This window comes from Microcebus murinus, chromosome 18 (genome assembly GCF_040939455.1).
Source record: "Microcebus murinus isolate Inina chromosome 18, M.murinus_Inina_mat1.0, whole genome shotgun sequence".
In the NCBI taxonomy this organism is placed as follows: domain Eukaryota; kingdom Metazoa; phylum Chordata; class Mammalia; order Primates; family Cheirogaleidae; genus Microcebus; species Microcebus murinus.
In genome coordinates this window covers 8,505,568-8,533,536 of record NC_134121.1, presented here as the reverse complement: position 1 = coordinate 8,533,536, position 27,969 = coordinate 8,505,568, and the positions used below count along the sequence as shown (strand labels likewise).

General features: G+C 56.6%; 1 protein-coding gene across 2 annotated transcripts in view; it reads left to right on the top strand.

Moving 5' to 3' along the window:
• Positions 1-27,969, top strand: part of RAI1 (retinoic acid induced 1) — a 118,934-nt gene that overhangs the window by 39,606 nt on the left and 51,359 nt on the right. Inside the window, exon 2 of one of the 2 annotated variants that reach the window (XM_012747908.3) lies at positions 647-776. The gene's annotated coding sequence lies outside the window, so the exon portion shown is untranslated. Of the gene's footprint in view, positions 1-440; positions 777-27,969 lie in introns of those variants that run through there. The other variant, XM_075994072.1, reaches the window with a different exon arrangement.

The window sequence follows — 27,969 nt, the reverse complement described above, 5'->3', positions numbered from 1 at the left end:
GGACAGACCAGAAATATACGGCCACATTGATACAACACACGGACCTAAACGCACAGCCGAGATCTCACCCGCAGGCTTGTAAGTCACTGGAAAAATATTAAAGCGTTCCCCCCTCCCCTTCTCTATCTTTGACACTTACACGCGCACGCGCGCGCGCGCACACGCACACAAACATTCGCACTCACACCCCCCAGTCCCTAAGCGCCTCGGAGCCTCGCAGCCGGTGACCCCGAGCCCCCGCGGTGAGAGCCGCGGGAGCGTCTCCGCGGCGCCCCCTCCTCCCGCGCCCTTCCCGAGCTCGCCACTCCTCCCCCGCCTCCTCGCTCCCTGCCCCCTCCTCCCCTCCCCCGCGTCTGGGGCGCGGGCTGCGCGCAGCCAAGCCCCCTCGTCGCGCGCCCCTCCCCGCGCGCGCCCCGCGCCCGCATCGCGCTTGCCGAGTGGATGCGGCCACGGGGCCGTCTCTAATTACCTCCTGTCCCCCGGCGGCCCGTGAATAATGGCTACTGAGGGCGCCCGCAAGGACTGCTGAGAAGGAAACGCGGGGCGCGAGCGCGCGAGAGCGCGAGGGAGAGGAGCGAGCCCGGCCGCCGCGAGCGGCTGGCGAGAGAAAGGAATCGTGCGAGCGCTCACATTTTTTTCTCCCAAGGATCTCATCTGGCCGCCGCGTTCTGGAAGAGGCGAGGGGGAGAGCGCGCGCGAGAGGAGAGAGACGGCGGAGACAGGGAGACGGCGAGACGCTCAGCGCCGGCGCCGGGAGACCCAGGAGGAGCCCGCAGGTATTGTTGGCGGCGAAGCTTTGTGTCTTCGGCGGGCGGCTCCGGGCGGGAGGGCTCCCCGAGCCCCGGCCCGCCGCCGCGCTCCGACCTGCCCCGAGCCCCGCGCTGCCGGCGGGGGTCGCCGCCCGCCACGGGCACCCCTCCCGCCGCGCCGGGATCTTGGCTGGAGTTGCGGCTTTGCCTGTTTGGGGGCTTTCCACGCCGGCTGAGGGAATCGGTTTTAGGAGAAGGAATTCTTTCCTTTTCTTTCTGTTTTTCTTTTCTTTTTTTCCTTTTTTGGCCGCAGTTTGTTTGTGCTGGGGATTCCCCCTCCCTTTCCCCCCACACCTCCACAATGCATTGGTGAACGGTGTTGGCGACAGTGGTTCTGGCGGAAGGCATGGGGCTGAGATGGCGGGGCTGGTGGCGGCGGACTGAGGGATGCCGGGGAGGGAAGGAGTTCTGTTCAAGTTCGCTGTCTGCGCTCGAAGCTGGTCGGGCCGGGGAGGGCCGTCCGCGCGCCCGATCCCGCTCCGGGCAACCGGTGCGAAACTTCCCGGAGCGCGGCCTCCGGAGGGACTCGGCGCCCCTGACGCCTCCAGGCGCTTCCTCCGGCCGCCGCGGCCCCTCCTCGCCGCCCGCGAGCGCTTAAGGTCGCGCTCTCCCCACCCCCGCCTTCCTCCCTCCTCCAGCGGCTTCCGGATCTGGACGGAGCTGCAGGAGCAGCTTCAAACACTTCCCCTGGAGACCCCTCCCCACTCCCGGACCGGAGCCTGCCCGGAGCCCCCCTGCCCTGAGCCCCGGTCTCACGCGCGGTCGAGTGGCCAGGCTGACAATGAAATCTCGCGCCTCTGCTGTGGGGGGGAGGGGTCGTGGCTCAGCCTCTCCAGGGGCTGCTGACCCGGGGCAGGGGGAGGGGGCCTGGGGGAAGGGCTTGTTTGGGTTGGAGACGTTGACTTGGGATGGCGCCGGGGCGGGGAGGGGCCTGGGGGTGTGCGCGCCGAGGAGAGGAGCTTGGGTTCGCTGCCGGGGGTCGTGGATTCTAGCCCCTCTTGGGCTTGGCGATTGGCTGGTGTCTTCAGGCACGTCGAGGGCCCCTGTAGCCTCAGCCTCCCCCTCCTGTACAATGCGGGCTGAAGGAGGTGATCCCGAGGGTGATGTGCTTGTGTGACGAAGTGTTTGTCTCCTGCACAGCAGACACCGCTCCGGTGACCCGGAGATCCGGACGCCGCGCCCCCTCCCGCAGGGGCCGGGGAGGGGAAAAGGAGCGGGGAGGAGAGCGGTGGGAACTTCTCCTTTGCCCGCCGGGGCCATGGGAAGGGAGTGCTAGCACAGGAAATTTCTGGGGACCGCAGTTCTGACGGGGGGCTCACTCCGAAGGGGGCCGCTGGGCCAGAGGCTTCCGGACACTCAAAGCCCCCAATTCTTTTGCTCCTTGGTAGGGGGATGGGGAGGAGGGGCATGTGAAAGAGGTGAAGGGCTGGACGGGGTTTGGGGGTGGAGAGTCTATGAAAATCAGTCTTAATTGGATTCCCAGACGAGGAGCTCAGGGCCATAAAGGTGCCTCCGTCCCTTCCTCTTCCTGGGCTAGAGAGCTGGGCCCAGAGACCCCAAGGTGGCAGCCCAGGCAGGTGAAAGCAGTTCATGTCCCTACTTAAAGAAAGGATCCTGGGGGAGACGGGAGGCACCTTTTGAGAGGGAAAGGGGACAGGGAATGTTTTCAGACTGTTTGGTCTCAGTCCAGGAATAGAAAGAGTTAACCCTCCCTCAGAAATCTGTCAGGCCCCACACAGCAGGGACACATTGTTGGACCCTCTGACTTGCTAACAGCCTGACTCTAGCTGACAGGAGCTAGCAAATTCTAGGCCTTGTACTCCCCCTTTGCAGCCCAGACAGGACCAGGGTGGGTGGTGCCTTGTTCAGGGACTTTGGGGGAGGCGGAAATCAGAGCCCGGAGAGGGCCACACAGCCAGGCAGTGTCCTTGTGGCTGGGAAGGAAGAGGGGTTATAAGCCAGGGACACTAGAAACTGGAAGGGAAGTCTGGAGGGAGGGGGGAGGCCCCTTCTACCCTTTGCCCAGGTTGGGGAGGCTCCTGAGCGGCCTGGTTCTGCCCAAACCTTTGCCCTGCCCCCCCACCCCAGCCTCTCCACCCAGCCGAAGGCCTGGCCCTAAGGGTGAGTTTCTGACCTATAGGTGGGACTATGACATGCTGGCCGCTGCCAACCTGCTCAGGATGCAGGACCTAAACCAGCAGGATTCCTTGCTGCTCGTGTCCCAGGCCCATTAGGCCACAAGGCCTTTAGTGAAGAGTTATCTGTGAGGCTTCCTTCCCTTCCCCAGACTGAGTTCATTTGCAAGAACCTTTTTCTTCTTATTTTAGAGCCCCAGGGCCTGGCACATGGCAGACATTGACAGTGGCCTGTGTTTGGCTGGACAAACATAGGATTGAATGAATCAGTAGTAAATGAATGAATGAATGGGGAAAGTTTCTCAATTGGAGGCCTCCAGTCATTTTTTTAAAACCTTTTTCAAATATCCCTTTTAAAATTAAGGTTCACAGAAAATATGAAAAATAGAAAAAATAAAAAAGGTTATTGACAATCTTAGCAGGGTCTGACAATGTGACTATTTTGATGTAGTTCTTCCCAGTCTTTAGACGTGGTGGTAGGTTTGTTTTCTAAAGACTTTGTTGTCGTCTATATTAAGATGTATATCCTGCTTTCTTTGCTGGTGATAACGCCAGCCTTTTCCTGTTTTGTAACCAACTACTTGTAAACACCAGGGTTAATGTCTTCAGGCTTTTCCAATCAAGTGGATGTGCCATAATTTGCTTAATATTCCCCTTTTGTTCAGCATTCTGGATGTTCTTGATGAGTGACGTAGTGGCTGTATCGCGTGTAGAGAGCTTTTCTGGATGTTTAAGATGATTTCCTCAAAATGACGCTCTGATGCTGAAGGCTCCGACACGCCTGCAGTGGGAGAAACAGGCTTCTCTAGTTTTCCCTGGATAAGTGGGGCACTGTTCTCCTTTCTTCCCCACCATCTAGAACCTTCCACCAGAGCCAAAAGGAGCCTTGGCAATGAATCACCTGTCTGACCGCCCTCCTTTGACAGAAGAAGAATCCAGAGCCCAGAGAGGGGCAGTGAGTCCCAAGGTCACACAGCAGCCCTGGGCTGAGCAGCAGCTAAGAACTGGCTACTGCCGTTTTGGTTTTTGTGCCCGGGAAGGGTCCCTGGAGGTCCTTTAGGCTGGCCTTGCCCGTTTCACAGATGGGGGGACCGAGACGCAAGCTTGCTGCTGGTGCCTCCCACTGGAAAGGCTCTTCAGCCCTCCTGTGTCACCCCCACTGGGCATGTCCATGGGATCTGGCGGCCATGGGCTTCCTGTTGCCCCTCCTCGCAGCTCTCCTCCCTGTCTGCCATCCCATCCTCCAGAAGGAAAAGCTGAGGATCCTAAGCAGCTGCGGTGAGAGGGTTGGGACTGCAGAACTATGGGGACCCCAGTGGTTGGGCCCTGACCTGTGCCTCGGTTTCTCAGAGACCTAGCCCTGGATCTGTTCCGGAGCCAGGGGCAGGTGTGCGTACTGGAATGTGGCGTGAAGGAATGGGAGGACAGGGTCTTAACTCCCCCTCTGGCCTGAAATTGACCCCAGGAGATCCCCCTGGGGCGGAGGGGAAGAGGGTAGGAAGACAGTGGAAGCAGACAGGGTAGGAGAGAAAGAAAAGTGCGAAGGAAGGTTGAAAGGAGGGAGGGAAAGTAGGGGGAAAAAAGTAGGAAAAGAGAGAAGGGGTTTATGTAAAATAATGAAGAGAGAAACCACCACCCTCAGGCCTCACTGGGCACCCCAGGGAGTGGGGAGTGGCTGGGGATCTTGACCGCAGTGGGGGTGTCGGGCTGGTTAGTGCTGGACACCTGGGTAGGCTCTGCAAGGCCAGGTGGAGGAGCTGTTTAGGGGCCAGGGGTGGGAGGCTCCAGTCAGAAGGACCCAGACCAGTGGTGTCAGGGAGGCAGGACTTGTCAGAGGTGGCTTTTCTGTTCATTAGATCAGGCAGGTGGCAGGGTACCCCCAGGTTGGAGGCTTGGGGGGCAAGGTAATTATGGCTCTGACTCCCCATGGGAGGACAGGGACTGTTGGTTCCTCCCGCTGCCAGCATGCCAGCCGTGGAGGTTAAGAGCAGCCCGCCATGAGTGTGGGTATTGGACGTTTCTGTGGTGTGTATCTGTGCTTGGGTGCGTCCCCAGGGGGATGTGCACATCTGTGTGTGTGTCTCTGCGTGTGTTTGTGTGGTGTGTCTGTGTGTGTGTTCATCTGAGGGTGTCTCTGTTTTTGTGGTGTGTGTGTATGTGCACATCTGTGTGCCTCTGGTGCTGTTTGTATATTTCTTAAGAGGTCTGTATGTGCCTTGCAGCTTGGGCACATGTTTTGCTTGCATACCTCTGTGTGTGTCCCCCTGTGTGTGCCCTGTCTTGTAGGTATGTGCATGTGTGTGAGTCTTTGATCTCATTTGTGCATTTCAGGGGGAGGGGAATATGCCCCGGAGCTTGCGCGGGAGCGTGTGTGTGTGTGTGTGTGTGTGTGTGTGTGTGTGTGTGTGTGTACATACACTTTCCTCCTAATGGCCCCAAGAGGGATCCAGGCATCAGGCTTTTGTGCTGCTCTCAAGGTTGTGGCTGGGGTGGGTGAAGCAGGGGACGGCCTTCGACTGGGAGGGGTAGGGTGGGGGAGGCAAAAGAAAATCTTAAAAGACTGTCTTCCTCTGGTCTCCAAGGAGATCAGCCTGTGAAATGATCCGCACGTTAATTAAAAACGATTATATCCTGATTGAGCCATTCCTGCACACATCCCCCAGCCAGGGAGAGGATGGGGCTGAGACCAGAGGATGCAGAGTGCGGTAAAGTCCCACAGCAGGGCACAGCCTGGTGTAGCCCCAGCTCACGGAGGGGAGTAGAAGCTTGGGGGAGGCGGTGGTGAAGTGTTCAGGGGCATGTGCTCAAGTCAGATTCACGCTTCTCCTTTGAATTTTGAGGACTCATCCCAGGTGCTGGTCTCTGAGGTCCCAGGAGCTGGTGGGACCACCCCAGTCCCACGGATCCCACTCATGCCAGGCACTGGGCCTTTTGTTTGCACAGATCCTGCAAGTCAGCATTTGTGGTTCCGGTTTTACAGAGAAGTGACATGCTTCTCTGTCATGCAGCCAGAAGATGAGAACCCCAGACTGAACCCAGTCCTCTGACCTCAAGGCTCCCTGCTGCCCCTAGGCGCCCACCAGGAGCCCCTTCCTCTGCAGGACCCGTGGGAAGCTGGGCCCCCCCAAGGACAAGGGCTTCTCTGTGGCACCTCTGAGGTTGTTTGTTTCTGAGGTCCAAGGTGCACAGGGCTGTGGTGCCCACTTGTGGGGAGCTGGGTGACTCACCAGCCCAGGGCCACCTTGGTGTGACTCATGTCACCTTCACCAACGTGGACAGGGCCTGCCTCTCCCTGCCCCAGTTAATCCCCCAAGCTGTCCGATGACCCCATGGCAGACCAGCCACAGGTGCCCCTGAGGCCTGCTGGGTGCTGCACCCATCTGGGTACGTGTGCCAAGCCTTGTCTGGAAAGAGCTGGGGCCTGGTCACACTGTGCCTTGCCTGGTTATCTGACCCCTAGTCAGCCCTATGCAGTGGTAGAAAGGAATGGTGATAATAAACCAGGTGGCCCTCGGCTTCCACCCAGCGTTTCAAGTGTTGCTGCGTTCCTAAGAGTGGTGGATGGCTCTGGTGGACCCATTCACCTGGGCACCATGGGGCCCGGCCTGCTGCCTGCTCCTCTGAGTGCCTGGGCCCAGCTTCTCAGAGAGGAGGAGCCCCACTGTAGGTCAGCCACACTCAGAGCCAGCAGGGTCGCTGGCCTCAAGCAAGGGCTTTTTCTGTTTCTCAGAACCTCAGTTTCTTCTCTGTATAGGGAGAATCATAGGTTTTTCCTGAGAGGACTGTCAGCAGAGTAAGGAATACCAGGCTAAGTTTGTTCAAGGGCCTGGCAGCACTTGGACGCATAGAGGGGCCTATTTGTGCCATCTGTCCTTTCAGGGTACCTGTGTGTAGCTACTGCAGGCCCTTGGGTTTGCTGGCTTCTGGGGAGGGAGACAGGGTGTAATTCTTCAGTGCTTTTCTAGGAGACATTCTGGGGTTCAGGTGACTGTCATGTCGGTATGAGCCTCTAGGGGGCTAAGATGATCATTGGACCCACCTCTAAGGCTCTGTTATCAAAGGTAGCGCATCTGGAAAAAGGAGGGATGTTCCTGTTAGAGTGGGTCCCAAGGTCTTAGGAGGACCTTCACCAGGGGGAGGGTTCGGAAGCCAGAAGTAATGTCATAAGGAATCAGAGGGGCAGATAGGACAGGAAAAGTCAGTATCTACCTCTTCTCCAAGGGTGGAGCTGGGAGAGAGCCAGTCACATGTCCACTCATCCCAGAAAAAATCCTTTGCACTGAATCAGGCAGAGGAGACCCTGCCTGCCCCAGGCCATCCCTGCAAGTTGCCACCTCTTAGAAGCAGTTTGTGGCCTTGGTATCTGCCTTCCTGCTAAATATCCCCTTCTTTCCTTTCCCAGGGCTTGAAATGCCTCCATTTGTCACTGCCGAGGGTCAAGAGTATTGAAGGCCCTACTTAAAATGCAAACGTGTTACCTTGGAGGACCCATCCAAAGATGAACTCATATTTGCATAATGCAGCGGGTAGCCACCCACCCCTAAGCCCCGCAGAGCCGGGTGGGCACTGCTGACACGGTGTGGAGGCCGCCTGGCCTGGCCCTCACGGGGATACATACAGCCCAGAATGGCTGTCACCTACTTTCTCGGGAACCAGGATTCAGGTATTTACCTGACTTCCCCTGGTTTGTATATGTTGTCACCTCGTTCAGCAGCCCACCCACAAGCCAGATTCGGACCCAGGGCCACCAGTTTGCAGCTTCCTGGCTTCATTGCTGTTACGCATTGGTCGCTCTGACAGTCCTGCAGCACAGTGGGGCAGGGCTGGTGAAGCCGGGGCTCCCAGACGGCGCTCCCTTGCCTGAGTCCAGGCCAGCAAGGCTCTGGCAGAGCTGGGTGTCAGATGAGGTGCCGTCACCAGGACTGAGGGGTTGAGGCCCAGGAAGGCAGACAGAGGAGCTAGAGCAGGCCTTTCCAAGGGCAGCTCAGAGCAGAGGCCAGGGAAGAAGCTTTCCTGGTGCCACCTGCCACAGGGCTACAGGGTCTGACCAGGGCTGGCCACAGCCTGGGCTTTGGGCCGGAGCCCCAAGTGGCCAAGAGAGAGGCCTTCTGAGGCAGCAGGGCAGGTAGTGCCTGAGGAGGCAGGCTCCGTAGGGCCCCGGAAACTGCCAGGGTGCCAGATATGGTACCAGCCTTCTAAAAGGTGAGGATGTGGGGCAGAGGGGTCACACACACACACACACAGGGTGTTAGGACCACACGGAGCCAGGTTAACCTGACCCTGTGCTCAGGGCTTACGGTGCAGCCCAGCCCTCCTGCACGACTGATCCACGTCTGGCTTTACAGGTGGCATCTTTAGCCCTTTAGCCCTTTAGTCCTTCTGCAACACTTGCTGACAACCCCCTGGGTCCTGCCAAGAGGCCCTGCCCAGGGCATCCTAAGGGACATAGGCCAGTCTGAAGGGGGAAGGGCTGTAGGACATGGCATGCCCAGAGGCCTGGGGCCTGGACTGAGAGTAGGTGAGGGAGGTGACGGGAGGCTGAGGCCAAAAAGGAGACTGGGGCCTTGACTGCTTGAAGGGTTTTATCCTGAAGGCAGTGGGGAGAGAAGGGCACACAGAGCGCGCGGCTGGAGCAAAGGTGCGGAGGTGGGAGTGCATGGGGCCAAAGAGGAGAGAAGCCCGGGAAGGCCAGGAGAGGACCCAGGTGGGGCCACGTGACCTGCCAGTTCTCCTTTCCGGGCCTCTCAGTTTTCCTCCCTGAGAACTCAGGAATCCTCCGGTTCTAACAGGTGGGGTGTGGGCCAGACAAAAGTGTCTCCTTCCAGGCATTGCCTCCCTCCCTACCGAGCGCTGGTATGTGGAAGCAGGGGCTTGCTCTGCTCCCCCAGCTCCTGCCGGAGCTCAGAGCAGCTGGGCCCAGCCCTGTAGCCCCATCAGCTGAGCCCCGGGAGAGATGGTTAAGACTCAGCTGGGGAAGGAGGTGGAGGTCTTCAGGGACTAATAATTAAAGCCCAGCAGATTATAATTCCAAAAAAAAGCTAAGTGCAGAGAGGGAGGAACAGTACCCAGAGCCTGAGGAAGGGCCCAGGAGAGAGCCGGGGAGGATTGCTGGGGGTAGCGGAGAGTAAGAATGATTGAATATCTGGAACCGTCTTTTTCTGAACGTCCTCTTGGCAAGGCCTCCTGGGTGCCAGGCCCTGGCACTTCATAATTTCCAGTCTTCAGACCCTCCTTGCCCGTGAAAGGTTCCTGCCATCTCCACTGTACAGATGAAGAAACTGAGGACCTGAGGCTTGGAAAGGTCTGGCAACTGTGGTTCGAGGTCCCACAGGCTAGTAAGAAGCTAGGCTGGGACAGAACGCAGGGCCATGCTGGTGTTTCTCGGGGGTGGGGGCAGGAACTCAGGGAGGCTGTCTGATTGCAGAGTCCCAGGCAGGCACCAGCCTGAAATGGGGAGTGGGTTTGAGCAGGGCAGACGGTCCTAGCACTGCGTGACATTCCCTATGTTTGAGGCCTTTTGTCTGCGGCAGGGTCGAGCTCACTGCTATGCTGACTCTGCCATTCGCTTACTCACCTGCTGTGTGATGCCAGGCAGGGGACGCCCCTCTCTGGGCATCTCTTCATCTGTAAAGGGCTTGGGTTCTCCGTTGGTTTCTAGCAGCCTTGGCAGTGTGATTGGATGAGGAGGGCAAACCCTGACAATGAAGAGACCTAACTTTTGAGAATCCTTCCTCCCCCGTTCATCCTGCAGATCCCCACTGAGCCTGTTCCCAGCCCGGGGCCTTCCACGTTTCTCTCATCACCTGTGGAACTGGGCTCTGTCACCGTCCCCATTTGACAGGAGAGCACAGGGGCTGCTGCTGCCTGGTGGCCAGCCATCTCCTCACTGAACTGTTAAAACCTGCCTTGTGTGGTCCTTTTGCCCAGTCTCTGCTCATGCCTATACCCTTGGCCCTGCCTGAAGACTGTCACTCTCCACTGCCCCGTGCAGGGCCTGCCGCCTCCTCTGAGCAGACCTCCTGTCTTCCACGTGGAGGCCGGGGCTCAAGCTCTCAGGCCAGAGGTTGTCCACGGCTCAAGCTCTCAGGCCAGAGGTTGTCCACGGGTGATGCCCTCAGGTGGCTGCTGTTGGCCAGCCCAGAGTTTTAAAAATAACATCAGATTTCACGTACAAATCTTGCTTTTTCCTTTTCTTTAAAAAACCATCAGGTTGACAGTTCAGGGCCACACGCCTGCAGGACCGTATGGGCAGAGCCGCCTAGTTCCCTGCAACTCTAAGAACGGGCCGCCTGGGCCCAGGCACTGAGTTGAACCGGCCACCCTGCTTAGACCTGGGTTGCCATCCTGGCACCCTGACTTTTGCTGATCTGAGGCAGATTTCATCTTTGAAGCTCATCTAGTAAATGTCAAAACTGAGGAACTGATTCCAAACTGGGTCTTGAAGGTGTTTCCAAGAATTCTCCAGGTCAAAGAAAAAGGTGCTCCAGGTAGGGTAACTGCCTGGGGACAGATAAGGAGGCGTGAAAGGACACAGCATGCTCGGGGAATAATAGCATCTTCTCCTTGCCTGTTAAATACTTGGTTGGCAGAGCCTGAATACTAACACCCATCAGCTTCTGCTTGTTCTATACATGATTCATTCATTCCAGTCATTCATATGACCCTCAGCATCCCTGATAGAGCCCCATCGTGGGCGCTTTTATTCTCATTTTCAGCAGATGAGAAAACTAAAGCGCAGAGAGGTGAAGTGACATGCCCTGGGTCCCAGTAAGGGCAGGACTCTGACAAGGACTCCTGCTCCTGACTCCCAGTCCAGTGCTCGTTCTGATCTAAGACACTGGAAGAATCAGCTCTTAGGTGAGCTTCTTTCTCCTGTGCATTTTTAAAAATGCTCTTTTAGTTAATATGCGGGAGGGATTTCGATGTTCTCGTACATAACCTTTTGCTGAAGCGACAACGTGCGATAAAAGGGTCCCAGGAGAGCCAGTGTAATTTGGGTTGTGAGGGACAGAGAATACCAATGCGAAAGCCTCTCCAGAAGGCCTGGCTGCTCCTGGGAGCTGGGAGACGCGGGGCCGGCTCACCACCCAACACCGAGGCCTGGCCATCTCAGATCCTGGGACCATGTGTTCATTCAGATTCAGGTTCTACTATTTGGTTTTTTTTCTCTCACATTTGAGGTGAGGATCTCAGTCTAGGCAGAGAGAAAATGAGCATCCAACACGAGAAGGGACTGAGAAGGTGGGGACAGACCTTGAAGCCCTGTTTCTGGGCCAGAGCTGGCTAGTTGGAGGGTGTTGGACAAAGGGGCCCACACTGAGGGTGAATCGAAGGGCATGTTCAAGCTCTGTGCACAACTGTCCTTGGCCCCAAAGGATCAGAAAAGGGGGGCTTGGGTGGTTCCAGTTAATTGAGGCTGATTCTAAATTGGGAGGCTTAATAAATGGTAATTATCCTCCCGTGGGAGCAGACCAGAGCTAACCAGTGCCGCTGGGAATGGAGATCATGGAGACAGAGCCTCCCACCTAGAAGCACTGAGAATTTCTACCCACAGAGGTGTCAGGGACAGGCTTGGTGCGCACCAGGGCGCTGGCACATCTCCCTTCCTTGTGTGCAGTTCATTGTGTGTAGGTGTATTACGTGCCTGCCCATGTGTCTGCACATGAGCTCCTTGGACACACAGGGGGCACGCACGCCTGTGTGCCTGCATGTGTGTATGTCTGTGTGCTGACAGTGGCTCACCCTCCACTCGGCTGTCTCCAGGCCCCATTCCCTAAGATCAGCTGTATCCCTGACATGGAGCAGGGAGGAGAGAATCTCAGTTTGCAATCTCAGAGGGACACGGGCTTTGCGCCTCCAGAGAACCTGGTTATGAGGACAGAGGTGACATGGCAAGGTTTCATTTCCACCCAAAGAGGAATTTTCTATCATTCAGAAGTGGTCCAGAGTGGGCTGGGCTGCTCCAGGAGGGAGTGAGCACATCCTTAGTAGGTAATTAGTGCCCATTTAGTAGGCCCACTGTGTGCCTGCCTCTCTTGTGTGGTCCTAAGTACAAAGTGCTGGGGCTGTGAATCTGCCCAGTCTGCAGCCAGCACTTATTGAGGCTGCCCCATCTTACCAAGGCAGACTTGTTGGAGGGGTTGACAGGGCTTCTGCCCCTAGGTGTCCCTAGAACTTAGCGCATGAGAGGTCTGGGGAACGTGAGTGACAATGACAGTGTGCGTGGGAGGGTGATATGTGACAGTAGACGTATGTGTATCTGTGTTGCGTGTGTGTATCTGTGTATGTTGTGTGCAGTAGTGTGGGTGGGGTTGTAAACGTTGAGTGTAGATTCCATGTTGTGAGTGTGGGTTGCATATGACTTGAGGGGTGGAGGTGCGTATATCTGGGCTGTGTATGTGTTGACTGGGTGGTGTGTGTGCACTTGGGCCAGTGGAGGTGTCTGTGACTAGGGCTGAGCTGTGTCAAGCCCCTACCTGATGCCTCCGTGCTGGTTCATTCCTTCCTGGCCCAGTCTCCTCTCATGGGCCCCACCATTCCAGGCCCCGATCACCTGTGCTCCTCCCTCCCAGGTATGTGGCACCTGCCACCCCAGCTCTTGACTTTGTCCTAGCTCCTGGGACAAAAGCAGGCCCAGCAGATGGCTGAGAGTCCTTAGGAGCAGAGGAACAAGGGAGATGGAGGCCCAGTCACTGCTCAGCCTCTGCCCAGGAGATCCCGAAGGCATTGGGTCTCTGAGTTTCTGCAGCATCTTAGCCAGATGGGGAGACCTTTGGAGATACCATGGGCATTTCTAGACATGAGCTGGAACATTTCCAGAAATGGAATGTCTTTAGAGAACGAGACATGGCATTTCTGGAGACAGGATAAGGATGTTTCTAGAGATGAGGTGGAAAGCATTTCTGGAGGAGAGGCATTTCTAAAGATGAAATGAGACCATGAGATGGGAGAGGGCATTTATTGGAGTAGAGATGAGGCTTTTCTGGATTCTGAATCTTGCTAGAGATGAAACATTTCTGGAAATGGAATTTTTCTGGAGATAAACTATAGTACCTCTGGAAGTGGAGTGTTTTTGAAGATGATGCTGGAGTATTTCTGCAAATAAAATAGGGCACTTCTGAAGAAGAGATATTTTTGGAGCTGAAATGCAACATCTCTGGAGATGGGATGTGGCATTTCTGGAAACAGAACACATTCTTGGAGTTAGGATGGAGCCTTTATAGAGCACTGGCATTTGTGGAGATGGATTATGTGTGAAGATGAGAGAGATATTTCTGGAGATAAGATGGAGCATTTCTGGAGATAGAACATTCTGGAGCTGGGGAATTTCTGGATTAAAATGAAATATATCTGAGGAAGAAATGGGTTATTCTCAGAAAATGGACATTTTTAGATTGAGGATGGGGCATTTCTAGAGATGAGGGAATGTAGCTAAGGCTTGCTGTTTGAAGGCTTCTTGAGGAGATAGAGGAGGGTACCAGGGGGCCCAGAGATGCCCACCTGTGCCCTTGTCTGGCAGGAGATGGCCCTGAGGCCCAAGGGGAGGCTCCACCCAGGGACCCTCCAGGGTTCAGCCTTTGCCATTCCCTCCCTGAGGCCTGTGCTGGAATCCTCCCAAAGGAGGCCAGAGCCTGCTCTTGGGGTCCCCACCCCCATCATGGTGGGGGCCTGGCAGCCTCCAGGTTCACCACAGGGACAGGCAGTGACTGAATGGTTAAATTTAATTTAATTCAATTTTGTCGGAGCCAGCTGAGGCTTACTTCCCAGCCCCCTCTGCCAGGAGCTTCCACCTTTTCTCAAGCCCCCCAATCTGCTCCTACCTTGGTGCAGTCCTGAGGGTGCCCCATTTTAGCAGAAGAATGGAGTGGGGGTTACAAGGCTGACTGTGGGCAAGGGCCCAGGGCCGTGTTTGGGCCTTGCCTGGCCATGGGGTCTCCAGCCACCCCCTCCTCCTCCAGGGAAGCAGATACTGGGACCTGTCACCACTTGCAGGCCTGGAGCCCCAGAGTAATTATTTCTCTCCCCTAATTGAAATTTCAGCCTCAGTGATCCTGCCTGGGAAGTATGAGGCAGGCACAGAAACCCTGCCCCGGCCAGGGGACGGGACACCCCCTACTCCGCCCCCAGAAGTAGGGGGGCAGGTGGCTTCACATGCCCAGATGCTGGTGGTGGCTGTGAACTGGAGGGCTGCAGCTCAGGGAGGCGGGCTGGGGGCTTGGGGCTTGGGCCAGTTGGGACAAACCACAGTGAAAAGGTTGGGCCTCTCCCCCGACAGTTGGGGGGAGGTTGAGAGGAGGAAGTGGCCTGGGCTGGGGGAGCGTGCCTTGCTGGAGTGAGGTACCAGGAGACCGCTGCCTCCTCCCACATCTGGCGGGCTCTGAGGGGTGGGCGGGTGGGGGGGTGCCGGCTGGCAGCAAGCCCAGTTCCTGGTTCAGGGCTGGGTGAGGCGGCTGGCCGGGTGGGGGCAGCTGAGGAGCCTGTTTTCCCGGCTGCTGGCTGCTGTGGTCAGGCTGGGTGGACCTTCCACCACATGGGTGGTCCCTGCCGCCCCACAGGGCCGTGGGCCGGCCTGTCTGCTGGTGAAGGGGGAGCAGAGGGCCCCAAGGACCAGCGGGAGTCAAGGAGAAGCCAGGGGCTTAAGATGGCAGAGGGTCCACCCCTCTGAGCTTGCAGAGGGTGGCTCTGAGGTGCAGCAGCTAAGTGGAGAGGGACTGTCCAGACCCAGGCAACCCAGGCCCCGTGCAACGGAGTTACTGTGGCCACACATGGGCCCCCGATACCTGCAGGGGGCCAGAGAGCCTGCTGTGGGCCCCTCTGGGTCTCAGTCTTCTCCCTCTGGAGAATGGGTCGGCTTGGTGGGAGTTTTCAGGACCAATATACAGACTATCCTCACTGTTGTCATTGATGCACGTGCCCCGGGCTATAACAGGCCCAGCCCAGCACCCTGACACAGTAGGAGCTTGGGGAAGGGTGGCACCTGTCATCAGTGTTACTTCTGAGGTGTTATTTTCTTGGTACCTGGAAGGTGTCTGTCAGTGGGAACACCTGCCTAGCACCTCCTCTACCCCTGGGGAGGCAGGTTTTGTGACAAGGAAGACTGAGGCAATTTGGAGTGAAGAACAGGAGTGGGGAGTCCAGAGGTGGCCGCCGCCTCCATGCACAGTGGTCCCACACTGGGGTGGTCACACACCTAGTAAGTGCTCTTAAAAACCATTAAGGTAGGAGCCAAACTCAGCAAGGCCCTGTCACTGGAGCTCCCCTGACCCCTGGTTTGAAGAAGCTCACAGCTCATCTTTGGTAGTGGGTGTGGCTGTGGCGGCCCTCTCCGGGGGAGGGGAACAGAGATGGCTGGACAGGATGGGACAAGTCAGACCCCAGGAGCTGGGGAAGTGAAGGTGGGTGCAAATGAAAATGCACTATCCCATTTGCAGTCCATTTGCTCAGACCCCGACTGGCAGGAAGGAAAGGAGGAGGGCGGACGCAGGAGAGACAGGAGGGCTAGGATGCAGAGAGAGAATCTGGCGGGGTCGAGGCTGTGGCCCCAGGGATGCCTGCTGCTTGTCCGAGCTGGGGAAACCGCTGCGTCTCAGCTCCAGATACTCCATCCCACTGCACATTCCAGCACCTGCCCCCTCCCTTGACCTCTGGCTGCCCCCCACCTCCCTGCCTCCACTCCTTGGGGACTTTGAGGCCCTGAGTTACCACCCTACCCTGAGCAGCCTCAGTCCTCCCTGCAGTTGGGGGGTGTTCCCAGAGCAGTGGGAATGACCCAGAGGCTGCCTGGAGTGGGTGCCAGGCGCCAGCCTAACTGTCCAGTCAGTCTCTGGGGCTGACCTGTCACCTTGGGCCCAGACGGAGGGCAGCAGCTGCCTAGCCCCTCCCCCATGCACATGGAGTCTGAGCTGAATGACTCACCGTGCAGGCAACTCCCTGTCCCCACTGGGAGGGGGGAATGGAAGCCTCCAGATGCTACAGCCGCACCCCTGAGGGGATCACGGGCCAGGCCAAACCCCTTCCTAAGGGAACAGCCAGGGATCAGACATCATCGTCCCGGAGGTGAGGGTGGCTCATCTGCTTGGGCCAAGCCTACCTAGAGCCTTGGGAACTCTGTGGCTCTCCATGTTCAGGGTAAAGGGCTGTGCAGTGTCACATGGAACCGAGTGTGGGCCTCCAGGGCTCCTGCCGGCCCCAGAGTACTCCCAGGGTCCAGGCCCCCAGCTCCTCCTGTCACCCGGAGAACCCTTAGGTCCCAGGGGCCAGTGGTGTGCCTTTCTTAGAAACTCCACCCAGAGCCTCTGAACCCTGACACAGCCACCTCTAGAGAGTTGGGGTCACCATCCCTCCAACTGCCCCTCACCCACCCTGATGGAAGAGTGGTTCATGCCCTCTCAGCCCTGGAGGTAACCAGGGGCAGAGACCTGACTTTGTGCCAGGGGCTTAGTACAGGTACAGGCACTTCCCCTAAGGTTGCTGTGGAAGGCAAGAAAAGTAGGCTCAGAGAGTGAAAGAATGTGCCCCAGGCCACGTGGCCATCAGGTGGCCTGGCTGGGATTTGAACCGTCTCCCCAGAACAGAGCCTTGTAGCTGTGCCTCCCTGGACCTCGGTTTTCAGGAGGGAGGCCTAGGTGGCACGGGCCTGTGGGACAATGCTATTTTTTGTATTTATTTCTGACACACACCCCCCCCCCCCCCGACCCTGTCGCCCACCCTGGCAGGCTCTGGGACAGACCCCGTTTTGGTTTTCCCCAGAACAAAGCAGCCTCTGCTAGACATGCCAAAGCGGAGGCTTCAATCAGAGCAGGTGAAAAGAAACTCAATCTCGCCTTTTGTTACTCAAGGAGGGAGTGAGGGGAATGGATTTGCCCTTGAACAGGGAGGCCATGGCGGTGGGGAGGGGTGGGTGTGGGGAGAGGGCAGGGGCAGAGATACCTGAGATGAGCCACCAGCCCCCACCCCCATCAGAGCGTCCAGACCGCGGTCACCATTTTAGTATTCAGCGCGCGCACACTCACGCGCACACACACTCACACACATGCACGTTGCTGCCTCTTTCCCCACCACCCTCCCGAGTCCCTTCTAAGCCAGGAAGGTAGCATCTGACCAGCAGAGAAAAAAAGAAAGAGGAAAGGAAAGAGAAAGAGAGAGATTAGCGGGAAGAAAATCCGATTCTGGAGTTACCTTAGTTACCAGCTCCTAATGACTCGCGGGGCGGGCTCAGCCACCTTCCTGAGCAGGAGGACCCTCCCTCCCGGGCCCCTCCATCACCCCATTAATAAGACGGGGCCCTTGTTCACGAGTTCTGCTGCAGAAAGGGAAGAATCAAGGACTTTTCAATAAGAGAGAACTCCCTGGGTGGTTTTGAATAGTTGCTTTTTGTGTGGCAGTGAGGGACTCGTCCTCGGCTCTCTGCCCTGGCCGCCTCCCTCAGCCGACTCCGTCTGGAACCGCCTGCTCCTGGGTCTCCAGATGGATGAGCTTGTTTCTCCCGGAGCTCAATCCTTTATTGTTCCTGCCTTTCCCCTCCTGACACCCTCAGCTTAGCAGAGGCCACGGGCAGCCTTTGCATCTCAGGAAAGCAAGAGAATCCCTGAGGTCGTTCTAAAAGGGCTTACGACGGGGGAGTGGGGCTCAGTGTGGCGGAAACAAAAGCATGCTCCCCACATCCAGGGTGCGGGGCCTGGTGGCCAGGGCCAAGCTCACAGCCGCTGCTCTGGTGCCAGTGGAAGGGGAATGAATGGAGGAGAGGCTGGCTGAGGGAGATGACGGTGGAACAAGAGGGAGATGAGTAAATCCGTTCTATCAGACACTGCATATCTTAGGAAAGCACATTTCAGCTCTTTTGGCTTTTGGCAAACTGGTCCTATCCTTTAATTTTCTAATAAAAAGGAATTACGTTTGCTGAAAAGGCAGTAACCAGCTTCGTGTCAGTGTCTCTTGTAGAGACCATAATTCCTGTCCTGGGTACTTCCTGGTTTTGGGGTGGGAGGTGGGCTGCTGTGGGCATGGGTGATGCCATAACAGGGGCTAAGGGGCAGAGACGGGGCACACGGCAGACACCAGGCCATGCCATGTGGCTTTGCCCTGCCCGCCCCACCCTGACTACATCCACTGCCAGCCCAGCCTCACACCATGGTTCCAGACTTACCACCAAGACTCACAACAGACACTAAATAAACATTTGTGGAACGAATGAATGAATCTTATTGCTGAGGCTTGGGGTAGCTGACAGGTTGCTCAAAGGGTCAGATTCTGGTTGCGTTGAATGAATGAATGAATGAATGAATGAATGAATGAATGCTCTCCAGACTCTGAAACCACCTAAGTGGAAGGACTTACCAACCCCTCCCCCAAGCCCTGGCACTGAATTCACTGGAAACTTTGCCAAAAATAATATCCCTTCCTTTTTTTAATAATATGTGTTCATTGTTTAAAAGAGAGAGAGATGAAACAGAAGTGTGTGAAGTCAGAAGTTCATGTCCCTGCTGTTCCACACCCGAGTCCCCCAGAGTCAAGGGTGGGACCCGTCCTTCAGACCTTCCTCCCAGCTCTGGGAATTCTGTGCTTTCCCATCTGGTTTCGGGGTCTGTTCCACAGAACCCCTTGCACATGTACTGTGCTACAGCCCTGCAGGGCCCCTTGGCCATTCCCCATCCCCTGTCCCTGTGAGAGAGCCGGACGTGGCCCAGACCTCTCAGCCCTGCAGAGTGGCCCTGCCTAGGGCACAGGAAGCACACGGTAGGTATTTATGTATGTCCCCGGGGGTTGTATATATGGACAACTTTTCTGCTATTACAAGGCCCCTCATTCCAGTCCCGGTTTAAACAATATCAGGTAGGCAGAACACTTAACCGCGGACAAGCACTGCATAGATGATAGCCTTTGACTTGGGAACATTCTGTATTCAGGTCTGTGCTCAGTTCTACATCCTGAACATGTCTCATACGGTACTGTGTGCCAGGCCCCCTGGCTGTGGGAGCCCCCGGTTCCAGATCGGTGGGAGGCACCTGAGTGGCCGAGCTGCTACCCCTCGCCCCAGCGGTACCCTCACTGCTGGCATCTGGGTGCTGCCAGACTAGTCTATGCCACTGGAAATTCCTGGTCACAAGTGTTTGCTCTGGGGCTGCCTCCAGCCCCCAGGTCCCAGACACCAGGCCCCTGAGGTTCTGCAGCTGCCATGGGAGCAGCCCGGGGTTCATCCGGTCAGGTGTGTGAGGGGAGACAGAAGTGCCCAATATATCGCTCCTGTCCTCAGGACTGACTTTCAGTCCCTGGAGGTGGCCTGAGAACCCAAAGAGTGACAAGCCCCTTGGATACCAGTGATCCTGGCCAGGATTGGGGACTGATACAAAGCATACAGTAGGGCCAGGGATATCTTTTAGGCTGGGCAGGGCCCAGATCCACCCTGGCTTGGCAGTGGAAGAGTGGACAGGCTCGGGAAAGGCAGGGGAGATGGAGATGGGAATGGAGGGAGACCAGCAGGGGTGTGGTCCCTCAGGTTCTAGCTTGGGTAGTGAGACAGTCTCCATGTTTTCTGCGCAGTGCTGGGCACACAGTGGGCACCTACAGACCTGAGCTACTGCACGAACAGTAGCATTGGTGCACACAGGGACGCCTAAGGAGCAGCAGATTTTGGACTTGACAACTTGGGGATCCCTGAAGGATTGCCAGAATCACCCCACTTTGTCACTAACACCCAGCTGGGCTGGGGGAGACCCAGCAGCCATGATGGTAGCATGGGATTCGGGTTCCCTAGGGTTCAAAGACAAACCATTTGCCCTGGGCGGCCCCGCCTGCTGGGAGCCTTGGCTTGCTCTTCCGCAGCGTGGGTCCAGCCGCTCAGTGCTCTCAGGGAGGCAAAGCCCCTGCACAGAACTGGTCCATAGCAGGCAAGTTATCGGGGCAGCCTTGTGTGGTTTTCTTTAAAAATCATTTTTTAATTACAAAAGGAAAGAAATGGTTGTAAATAAAGAAGGAAAAAACTGCAGAGGTACATAAATAGGTCAGAGTCTGTCTCTCGGCTTCCCTACAGGTCATTACTTTTACTAGTTTAATGTGAGTCTTCTGATTGCGTTTTGGGGGTGTTCACACACACACACACACACACACCCCCACACACACACATTAAATCTTCATTGAGGGGAAGGCTGAACTCTGAAGATTTCCAGAAGCGCCGGCCCCGGACCCTGCCGTTAGGGGGCGCTCACGGTCCTGGTGGGGAGGCTGAGCCCTCAGCTGCTATATTACCTTTCCAGGGGTGTGGGCCTGTGAGGGGAGGAGGTAAGAGGGGTGCACTAAGGCAGGGGCTAATGGTGGGGTGACAGAGCAGGGAGGAGGCCAGGAAAGGCCGACTGGGGCGTGGGATGGGAACTGGGCTTTCTCAGAGATTGCAATTTGTTAGGTAGAGAAAAGGAGAAACCCTTGGCAAGGGAGGAGTTTGGGATGGGCTGATTTTAGAGTCCCTGTGGGATGGCCAAGATCAGCCACTCTTGGCGTCCTGGGTGCCAGGCCCTGGAGTTTCCTTTTTTTATTTAAGTAAGGGAGCCAGTGAAGGCTTTTAAGCAGGGAAGTGACCTGGTCCACTGTGTTTAAGAACAGTGCCTCTCTCCCGCAGAGCTTGCAGAAGGGTGAGCCGGGCATGCCCAGCGGGGCTTGTGCGGAGTCCAGGGCGGGCCAGGCAGGGGTGGGGTGGTGGCCGGCTGGCAGAAAAGAAGGGTAAGCTTGGGCCTGGGAAGGTGGGAGCCCTGTGGGTTGGGGGCGGGGCCAGGCTCTGGCTGGGGACAAGGACGAGCTGTGTAGTTCCCACACGGGTGCTGCAGGGGTGGCAGGCCAAGGGAGGCATCCCCCCTGGCTCAGTCCCTGCCTACCAGGCCACCATTGCCCCTTCCTTCTCAGCCAGCAGACCCTCCCTCCACCAGCACCCGCAGCACAGGAAGGACAGCCGGCTGGGCCTTTGTGTTTCAGGATTCCTCCTCCAGGGACATGGGTGATCCCCGAGCCTGGCAGATGCCCCTGGGGGTGCCACTCTGCCCCCACTGGCCACCTCTGATGCTCAGCTGCTCCCCAGAAAGAAAGACCTTGTCACAAAGAGAGGGAGGGAGAGGACGCGCTTCCGCGCCGCAGCCCATCTGGGAGCCAGCGTTATTCTCCTGATTGAAGGAAACATCTGTTCAGTCCTCTTTCAGAGAGAGGCGGGCGGCAGACCCGGCCGCCCTGGCCCTGGGCAGGAGGTGGGGAACCTGGGCTGAGCCCACAGCCCCTGCCCTAAGGAGTTTAAGACAAGCCACCACCGTTCTCTGCCCCTCTGTGGACTCTGGTCAGGGGCTCCTGCCTCCGCAGAATGGGGCTCCTGGGGCAAAAGCTGTAGCCCCCCAGAGGGCCATGTGTGTCTTCTGAGGACCCTTCATTATTTCACACACACGCTAGAGCCATGTTTTTGAAAGATACGGCTGCCAAACAAACTGCATTTATTACATAATGATTAATTCATCGCCCCCATTTCTTATTAATCAAAGACATCCATAACTGCCTATCTGAGCTTTGGGTGGGGGGAAGGAACCAGCAGGGCCTCGTGCCAACATCCTTCCGGCCCAGAGCAGGGGCGCTGTGGGTTTGTGTCAGTGTGGCCTCATTTGGGGTAAACGCACAGTGCCCCTAAGGCTTCTAGAAGAAATGGAGACAGTTCATGGGCCCCCACATGTCACCTCCCCAAACCCCGGGGCTGCCCAGGATGTTTTATAAGCCCCTCTCCAGCCCTTCCTGAGCGCAGGCAGGCCGCCTGGCACGGAGCCACTGGCTGGCTGGGGCTTGTCAGAGGATGAGGGAGGTGGAGTAGGCCAGTCCCTTTCACTGGAGGCTGCCGTTAGTGGCAGGCCAGGAAGGAGGCTGGAGCCTGGGCTGAGGCCAGGACCACTCTGGGCAGAGCTTGGGGTGAGGGCAGCTCACAGGGGGCTGTCCTGGCAGCTGGACCTGAGCTGGGAGCCGAGCATTGGGAGGTTCCAAGGACATTTGGCGTGCACATCCTCTCACCTTGCCCCTCTCAGGGGCAAGGCAGGCTTGTGCTTTTAGCCTTGGGACGGATGGGATGCTGAGGTTGGCCCGTGCATCCACCTTTCTTTACTCATATAACACTGACCATGTGGTCTGGCACCCACCAGGAGTGCCCCACCCTCAGTCTTTACAGGTAGTGAGGATGGTGCAGATGCCCAAACAAGTCATTGTTATCTCATATAGTGCCATGCCAGGGCTGCCCAAGGACCTGAGGGACCAATGAGAAGGCACCTAACCCAGATGGGTGAGCGAGAGTGATTGAGGAGGGCTTCCTGGAGGAGGTGCTGCTCCAAGATGGTTGGTTGGATGGTTTTTGCAGGGATTTTTAAATCTACTCTTTAAACAACTACTTTGTGCCACATGCTATTAGGTGCTCTTCACATGCATTGTCATGTTTAATTTGCACCAACAACCCTGGGAGGTAGGAAATAACCTCCATATGTTACCATGAGTAAGCTCAGGATCAGAGAGGGGCGGTTGGTTGGCCAACTGGCTCAGCCATGATTAGAATTCCAAAAGGTTCTTAAAAGATGATAGAAAAGACGTAGGAGGATGGAGGCGAAGCTGGCATACCTGGCAGAGGAAACAGCATGTGCAAAAGCGTGGCAGTGGGCGCAGCTGCAGCAGGGAGGACTGTAGAGGGCTGTAATGCTGGAGTGAGCAGGGGCAGGCTCAGGTCACACAAAACCTTGAATGCTGGGAGCGGGGAGCTAGGGAGCCATGGCAGGTATGTGAGCCAAGGGAGGGAGGTGGTCCCCTTGCAAGTCCCTGGGGGCTTTGGCTCCTAATGCGACCCCTCCCACCTACACCCCTGTCTGCCTGTGCTCTTTTTGGCACCTGGCACCTCGCAGATCTGATGCATCTTTTCCTGCTTCTCACCTCAGGAGACAGCAAGCAGCAAGGCTGGCATCAAGCACCAGGAAAGTACACACATCAGCCCCAGGGGGCCCCCGGACCTCCCCCTCCACTCCTGCAATACCCATCTCCACCGCCCCTGTCCAGAAAGAAGCTGAATGGCGGCCAGCATCTGCCCGTCAGCAGAGAGTTCCCGCTCTTAGCACCAGCTCGCCTGAGCTGCCTCCAGGGACAGTCTTGCCCGCCTCCCCAGAGAGCCAGTGCTTCCGCTGCCGCCTAATAGCTCTCCCGGCTGGAGACGATCCTTGATATTTAGCCTGCGTGGCAGGAGCCTTAATAGCAGCAGCTCCCTCTCTGCTCCTGCCTCCCGAGCCCCAGAGACGGCCGCTCACCTCCCGAGCCTGCAGAGGCCATCCTCCCGCGCTGCCCAGGCGTCAGGCGAGGCCTTTCTGCCCCGTCCTGGCGATATTGGGGGTGAACGAACATCCAGGCGCATTGCGCATGTGGTCTTCTCGCCTCTGAGATTCAGAGATGCTCTGTGAGAGGGTGTTATTAGCATTGCCCCCGTTTTAAAGGTGGGGAAACTGAGATTCAGAAAGGGGATGTGATGGAGAAGGACCACTTTGGCTTCCTTCATCTTTTCCCCTCTTGGTTCCAGGAAGTGTGGATCGTGTGCCCTAGGCCCTGGGCCCTTGCCTCTGCCGGTCTCTCTTGCCTGGTGCACTCTCTCGCCCCTTCTCTTTTCTGTCTTTCAGATTCCATCTCAGGGAAGCCTTCCTGACCTGGTATTTATTTACTAAGGTTGGCCTTTCTCGCCATACTGTAAGCTCCATGAAGGCAAGGACTCCCCCACCATTTTTTTGTTTGTTTTTGGTTTTTGGTTTTTTTTGAGACAAGGTTTTGGCTCTGTTGCACTGGCTAGAGTGCCGTGGCGTCAGCCTAGCTCACAGCAACCTCAAACTCCTGGGCTCAGGCGATCCTCCTGCCTCAGCCTCCCAAGTAGGTGGAACTACAGGCGCCTGCCACCACACCAGCTAATTTTTTTTATTTTTGTGGAGATGGGGTCTTGATTTGTTGCCCAGGATGGTCTTGACTTCTGGGCTCAAGCGATCCTCCCACCTCAGCCTCCAAAGTGCTGTGATAACAGTGACGAGCCACTGCACCCGGCCTCACCCCACCTTTTACTGCTCCCCTCCGTCTCCCCAGAACCCAGCATAAGGTATGTAACTCCCACAGGGCCTCACTAGACCTTTACTGAACGAATAAGGAGCGAATGGGCAAGCGAATGCCTGTGCTGGTTAGCAGAAGGCCAGCTGCAGTAACACACCCACCCTAACATCTTCTAGATGCTTGTTCTTCACATGTGAGGCGACTAGTGTTTCTGGTGTGGTGGATGCTTTCTTCCATGGGGTGATGTGGCCTGGGCATGGTTTGTGTCAAGCTGGCAGAGTGTGGAGGGTCAAGCCTGGAAGGGGGTATCACTTCCACTGGTCTATCAGTCATGTGACTGCCCAGCTGCAAGGGAGACGGGGAAATGTAGTCCAGCTATGGCTCCAACGAGAGCCGACAGGTTTTGGTGACCCTTGAGTTTCCCACGCAGGTTACTGTATTGGTCTCTCTAATTAGCAGAGCCAACCATTACTGAGCCCTTACCACCGTACCCTGTTCTGAGCACTTTTCTCACATTGACCCATTTTATTCTCACAACAACCCTGCAGGGTGGGTATTATTGGCCCTGTTTACAAATGATGCAGGGGCTCAAATGGCCTGTTAAGGGCAAAGTACCTCCTGGAAACATACCATGGGTGTCTGAAGGTGCTGCAGCCAAAAGGATGAGACCCTCACCCCTGACTCTACACACTAAATGCCATGGGTATTTGAACAGGGCAGGCCAGTGTCCAGAAGAAATGAACTACATACAGGCTGAGCCAGTTGCTGGCCTCCTTTTGCCTTGGTCTTCATGAGGGTTTTGCCCTTGTCAGGTGGAGGCAGGTGGGGTGGAGTACATCTCTGTGAGGGTCTGGGCCAAGGGGAAGATGGGAACACATGGGCTACTAACCATTAGCCATCAACTCCAGGCTTTGTCCTTCTGGCCCATTATGACTGACAGGTGCTCTCCTGTTGGCCTTTCTGCCACTTAGCAGTTGCCCTCTGGCCCCATGCAGGAAAGGTGGAGTGTGGTCAGTGCTTCTGTGGTGTCTGTATGGCGGGGTAGCTCCAGGGAGTGGCACCTTGCCAAGCCAGGCAGCCTCCCAAGGAGTGACATTTGATTGAGCTTTTGAGGCTAATGCGGGAGTTTGTCAGAATGAGAGATGGGAAGGGCATGCCAGGGAGAGGGAACAGCTTGTGCAGAGCCTGAGAGCACCTGGCTTCTGAGGCCCTCCCGACCCCCACTGGAGAGGGACTATCTCCTAAACCTACTTGCAGTTCCCACCTCAAGCTGGTGTTCCCCCTTGTCTGTGCAGGGGAGGAGGCATGGGAAGAGGAAGTGGGAGCAAAAGATAGCAAAAAAGAAGTCGAGGAAGGGAAGTGAACAGATACTGACTGGGCTGACCAGCTGCTGGCTCTCTTTGCTGTGTCACCTCTTAGCCTTCTCTCCCCTTGCTGCCTCAGGGCCTTTGCACTTGCTACTGCTTGTTCTGACTGCAGCCCTCTTCCTGCAGTTAGCCACATAGCTAGTTCCTTCTCCCCCTTTGAGACTCTCTCAAATGTGACCTCTTAATGAGGCCTACCAGACCACCATATGTAAAACTACAAACCTCCCTCACATTTCCCATTGCCCTTAGCAAATGTTTTCCCAGAGCACCGAGTCACCTTCTAAGGCCCTGTGCCATTTACTGATTTTGTGTTTGCCCATCGGCTGCCTCAGTTGCGTGCATCCCCCGCCTAACCTCAATATAAACCACCAAAGCGCAGGGTTTGGTTTTTTAATCTGGCTTGTTCAGCGGTGGAGCTCGGCCCCTGAGCGTAGTAAGCACTCAATAAATGTTTTTAAGTGTGAGTGAATCCAGCCCTGGGCAAAATATGACCCATTTCACAGACGAAGGGGCGGTGGCCCAGTGTCTTGCAGCCAAGTGCGGGGTAGCCGGGTGGGGGCCAGCGCCCAGCGGGAGCCTCTGGCCCTGTAGACCCCCTTGCCTGTCCCCATTCGGGCAGGGGCGGTGAGCGGGCACAGGTAGCCATGGTGACAGCGCCCGAGACTACTTGTGTTTCCTGCCTTTTGTGTTCTCAGGCCCCAGCCCCCAGCCCAGGGCACCGCTCCTGATTGGCCATCATACGGCGACGGGGCGGGGCTAGCCGTGTGGGCGGGGCACCCGGGCAAGGCTTGTCGCGTACTGGCGCGCGGCTGGGAGGGGGCGGGGCTTGCGGAACTGCCGCCCCAGGAGCTTGGCTTGGGGGTGAGTGCGCCTTGATGGCGGCCCCCGACAAAGGACCCTTCGTTTCGTGCCCCGGGCTCCTGCTTCATAGTTGTGTTGGTCCCTCAGGATCTGAAAGAGAGAGCCCCACAGGGTCAGCGCTCCCTAACCGTCATCACTACACTTGGTGATCGGCCACTGCCGACCTCTGCCCCCCACCACCACAGGGCCTTTGCACGTCATTCCTGGACACTCTTTTAGTCCCTGTTCCTGGCCCATTCCTCAGCCCTCCTCAGGAAGCTTTCCACATAGGCCACCTGCCCAGCTCTGCTTAGCACTGGTCTCCGCTATGTTTGTGCCTTTATTTGTGCATCTCCCTCCCACGCCAGAGTGGGCAGGGCCCGGTCTGTGGCCTGGCACACAGTAGGTGCTCCGTTTATATCGTTGAATGCATCCATTCATCTGGCTGCCTGAGGCTTCCTTGGCTGGCCCAGTGCTGGCCTGGGCCTTTGGAGGACGGGAGACAGATGTGCCTTCACACCCAGACACAGAAGAGCTTGTTCCCAAGGCCAGGGCATGGGGTCAGTGTCTGGCCTGGACCCCAGGCCAGAGGAGGCTGGTTTGGTGTGTGCCCTTGATGAAAGGCCCACTGTGCCGGCCAGACAAGGGCCCCAGGGGCTGGCCCTGCCTCCGCAGGAGGGCTTGGCCACAGGAACCGGCTGAAGGAGCCTGGGGTAAGGGCTGCTCAGCGCCCATTGGACCAGACCTGGGAGGCCCAGCGTCTGACTCTTGCTTTGTGGATTACCTGCCGTGCCGTGTCCTGGCTTGACGGGGTGGGGAAGGTAGGGCAGGAAGAAAATCTCCATGGCACCCACCCTCACAGCACTCCCACAAACCAAAAGGAGTTACAGTCACGAAATAGGTTACACAGTTATACATGGATGTGCCTTGGGGATTTGGGTGGGCTTTGGGGTACATACATGGTTCCGCCACCAGCACCAAAAGAAAAGTACAGTGTTTGGCAAAGTTAATAATGACATACTAAATTAGAGTTTTGTGAGCTCTGGCGGGTGCTATAAACCACCCTAGAGTTCGTACTCGGGCAGATTCCTGGGCTCAGGCCACTCCCAAATCACAGACCTTAAGGGGTAAGTCTCAGGAATCTGCCTCTTTTGAAGCCTCTGTGGTTTGGATACTCAGACTCTTAAGTCCACTGTTTGAGAAAAGAGAATGACAGATGTTTGTGTCTCCAAACACATTCAAGCCCCTCTCCAAGCTCTAGAAAGTCCCTGCTACCATTCTCCATCCTAGAACCTAGGTCCAGGCTCAAGTCTAGACTGGAGGGACTGGATCCTTTGGGAATTAGAGAAAAGGTCTAAATCCTCTTTAGAAAAACGTGCTTGTCCGCACACACACAAACACTTTGCATTGGATCTCAGGGAGTTCTTACACCTGGGTTGGGTGGTCTGAAAGGCATGGAGACCTGTTTGGGGAAAGGCCTCCATGCTGACACCTGAACCTAGGGCCAAAGCGTATGGTTGCACAGGTTGTGTACTGCGCAAGAGTTCCTGGCAGGAATCCAACCACTGTCCAAGCTGTGCTGCCTGGTGCCTAGGGTGTCTTTTCTTATTTTATACAAAGGCATCCTATGACATACCCCTAAGCCCTGTCTTCACTTCTCCTCCTGCTTCCCATGACAGCTCAGGTTAGCAGCACCGATGACATTATGTGTGTTATCAGTGAGGAGCTGGCCTTCTGTAAACTGTT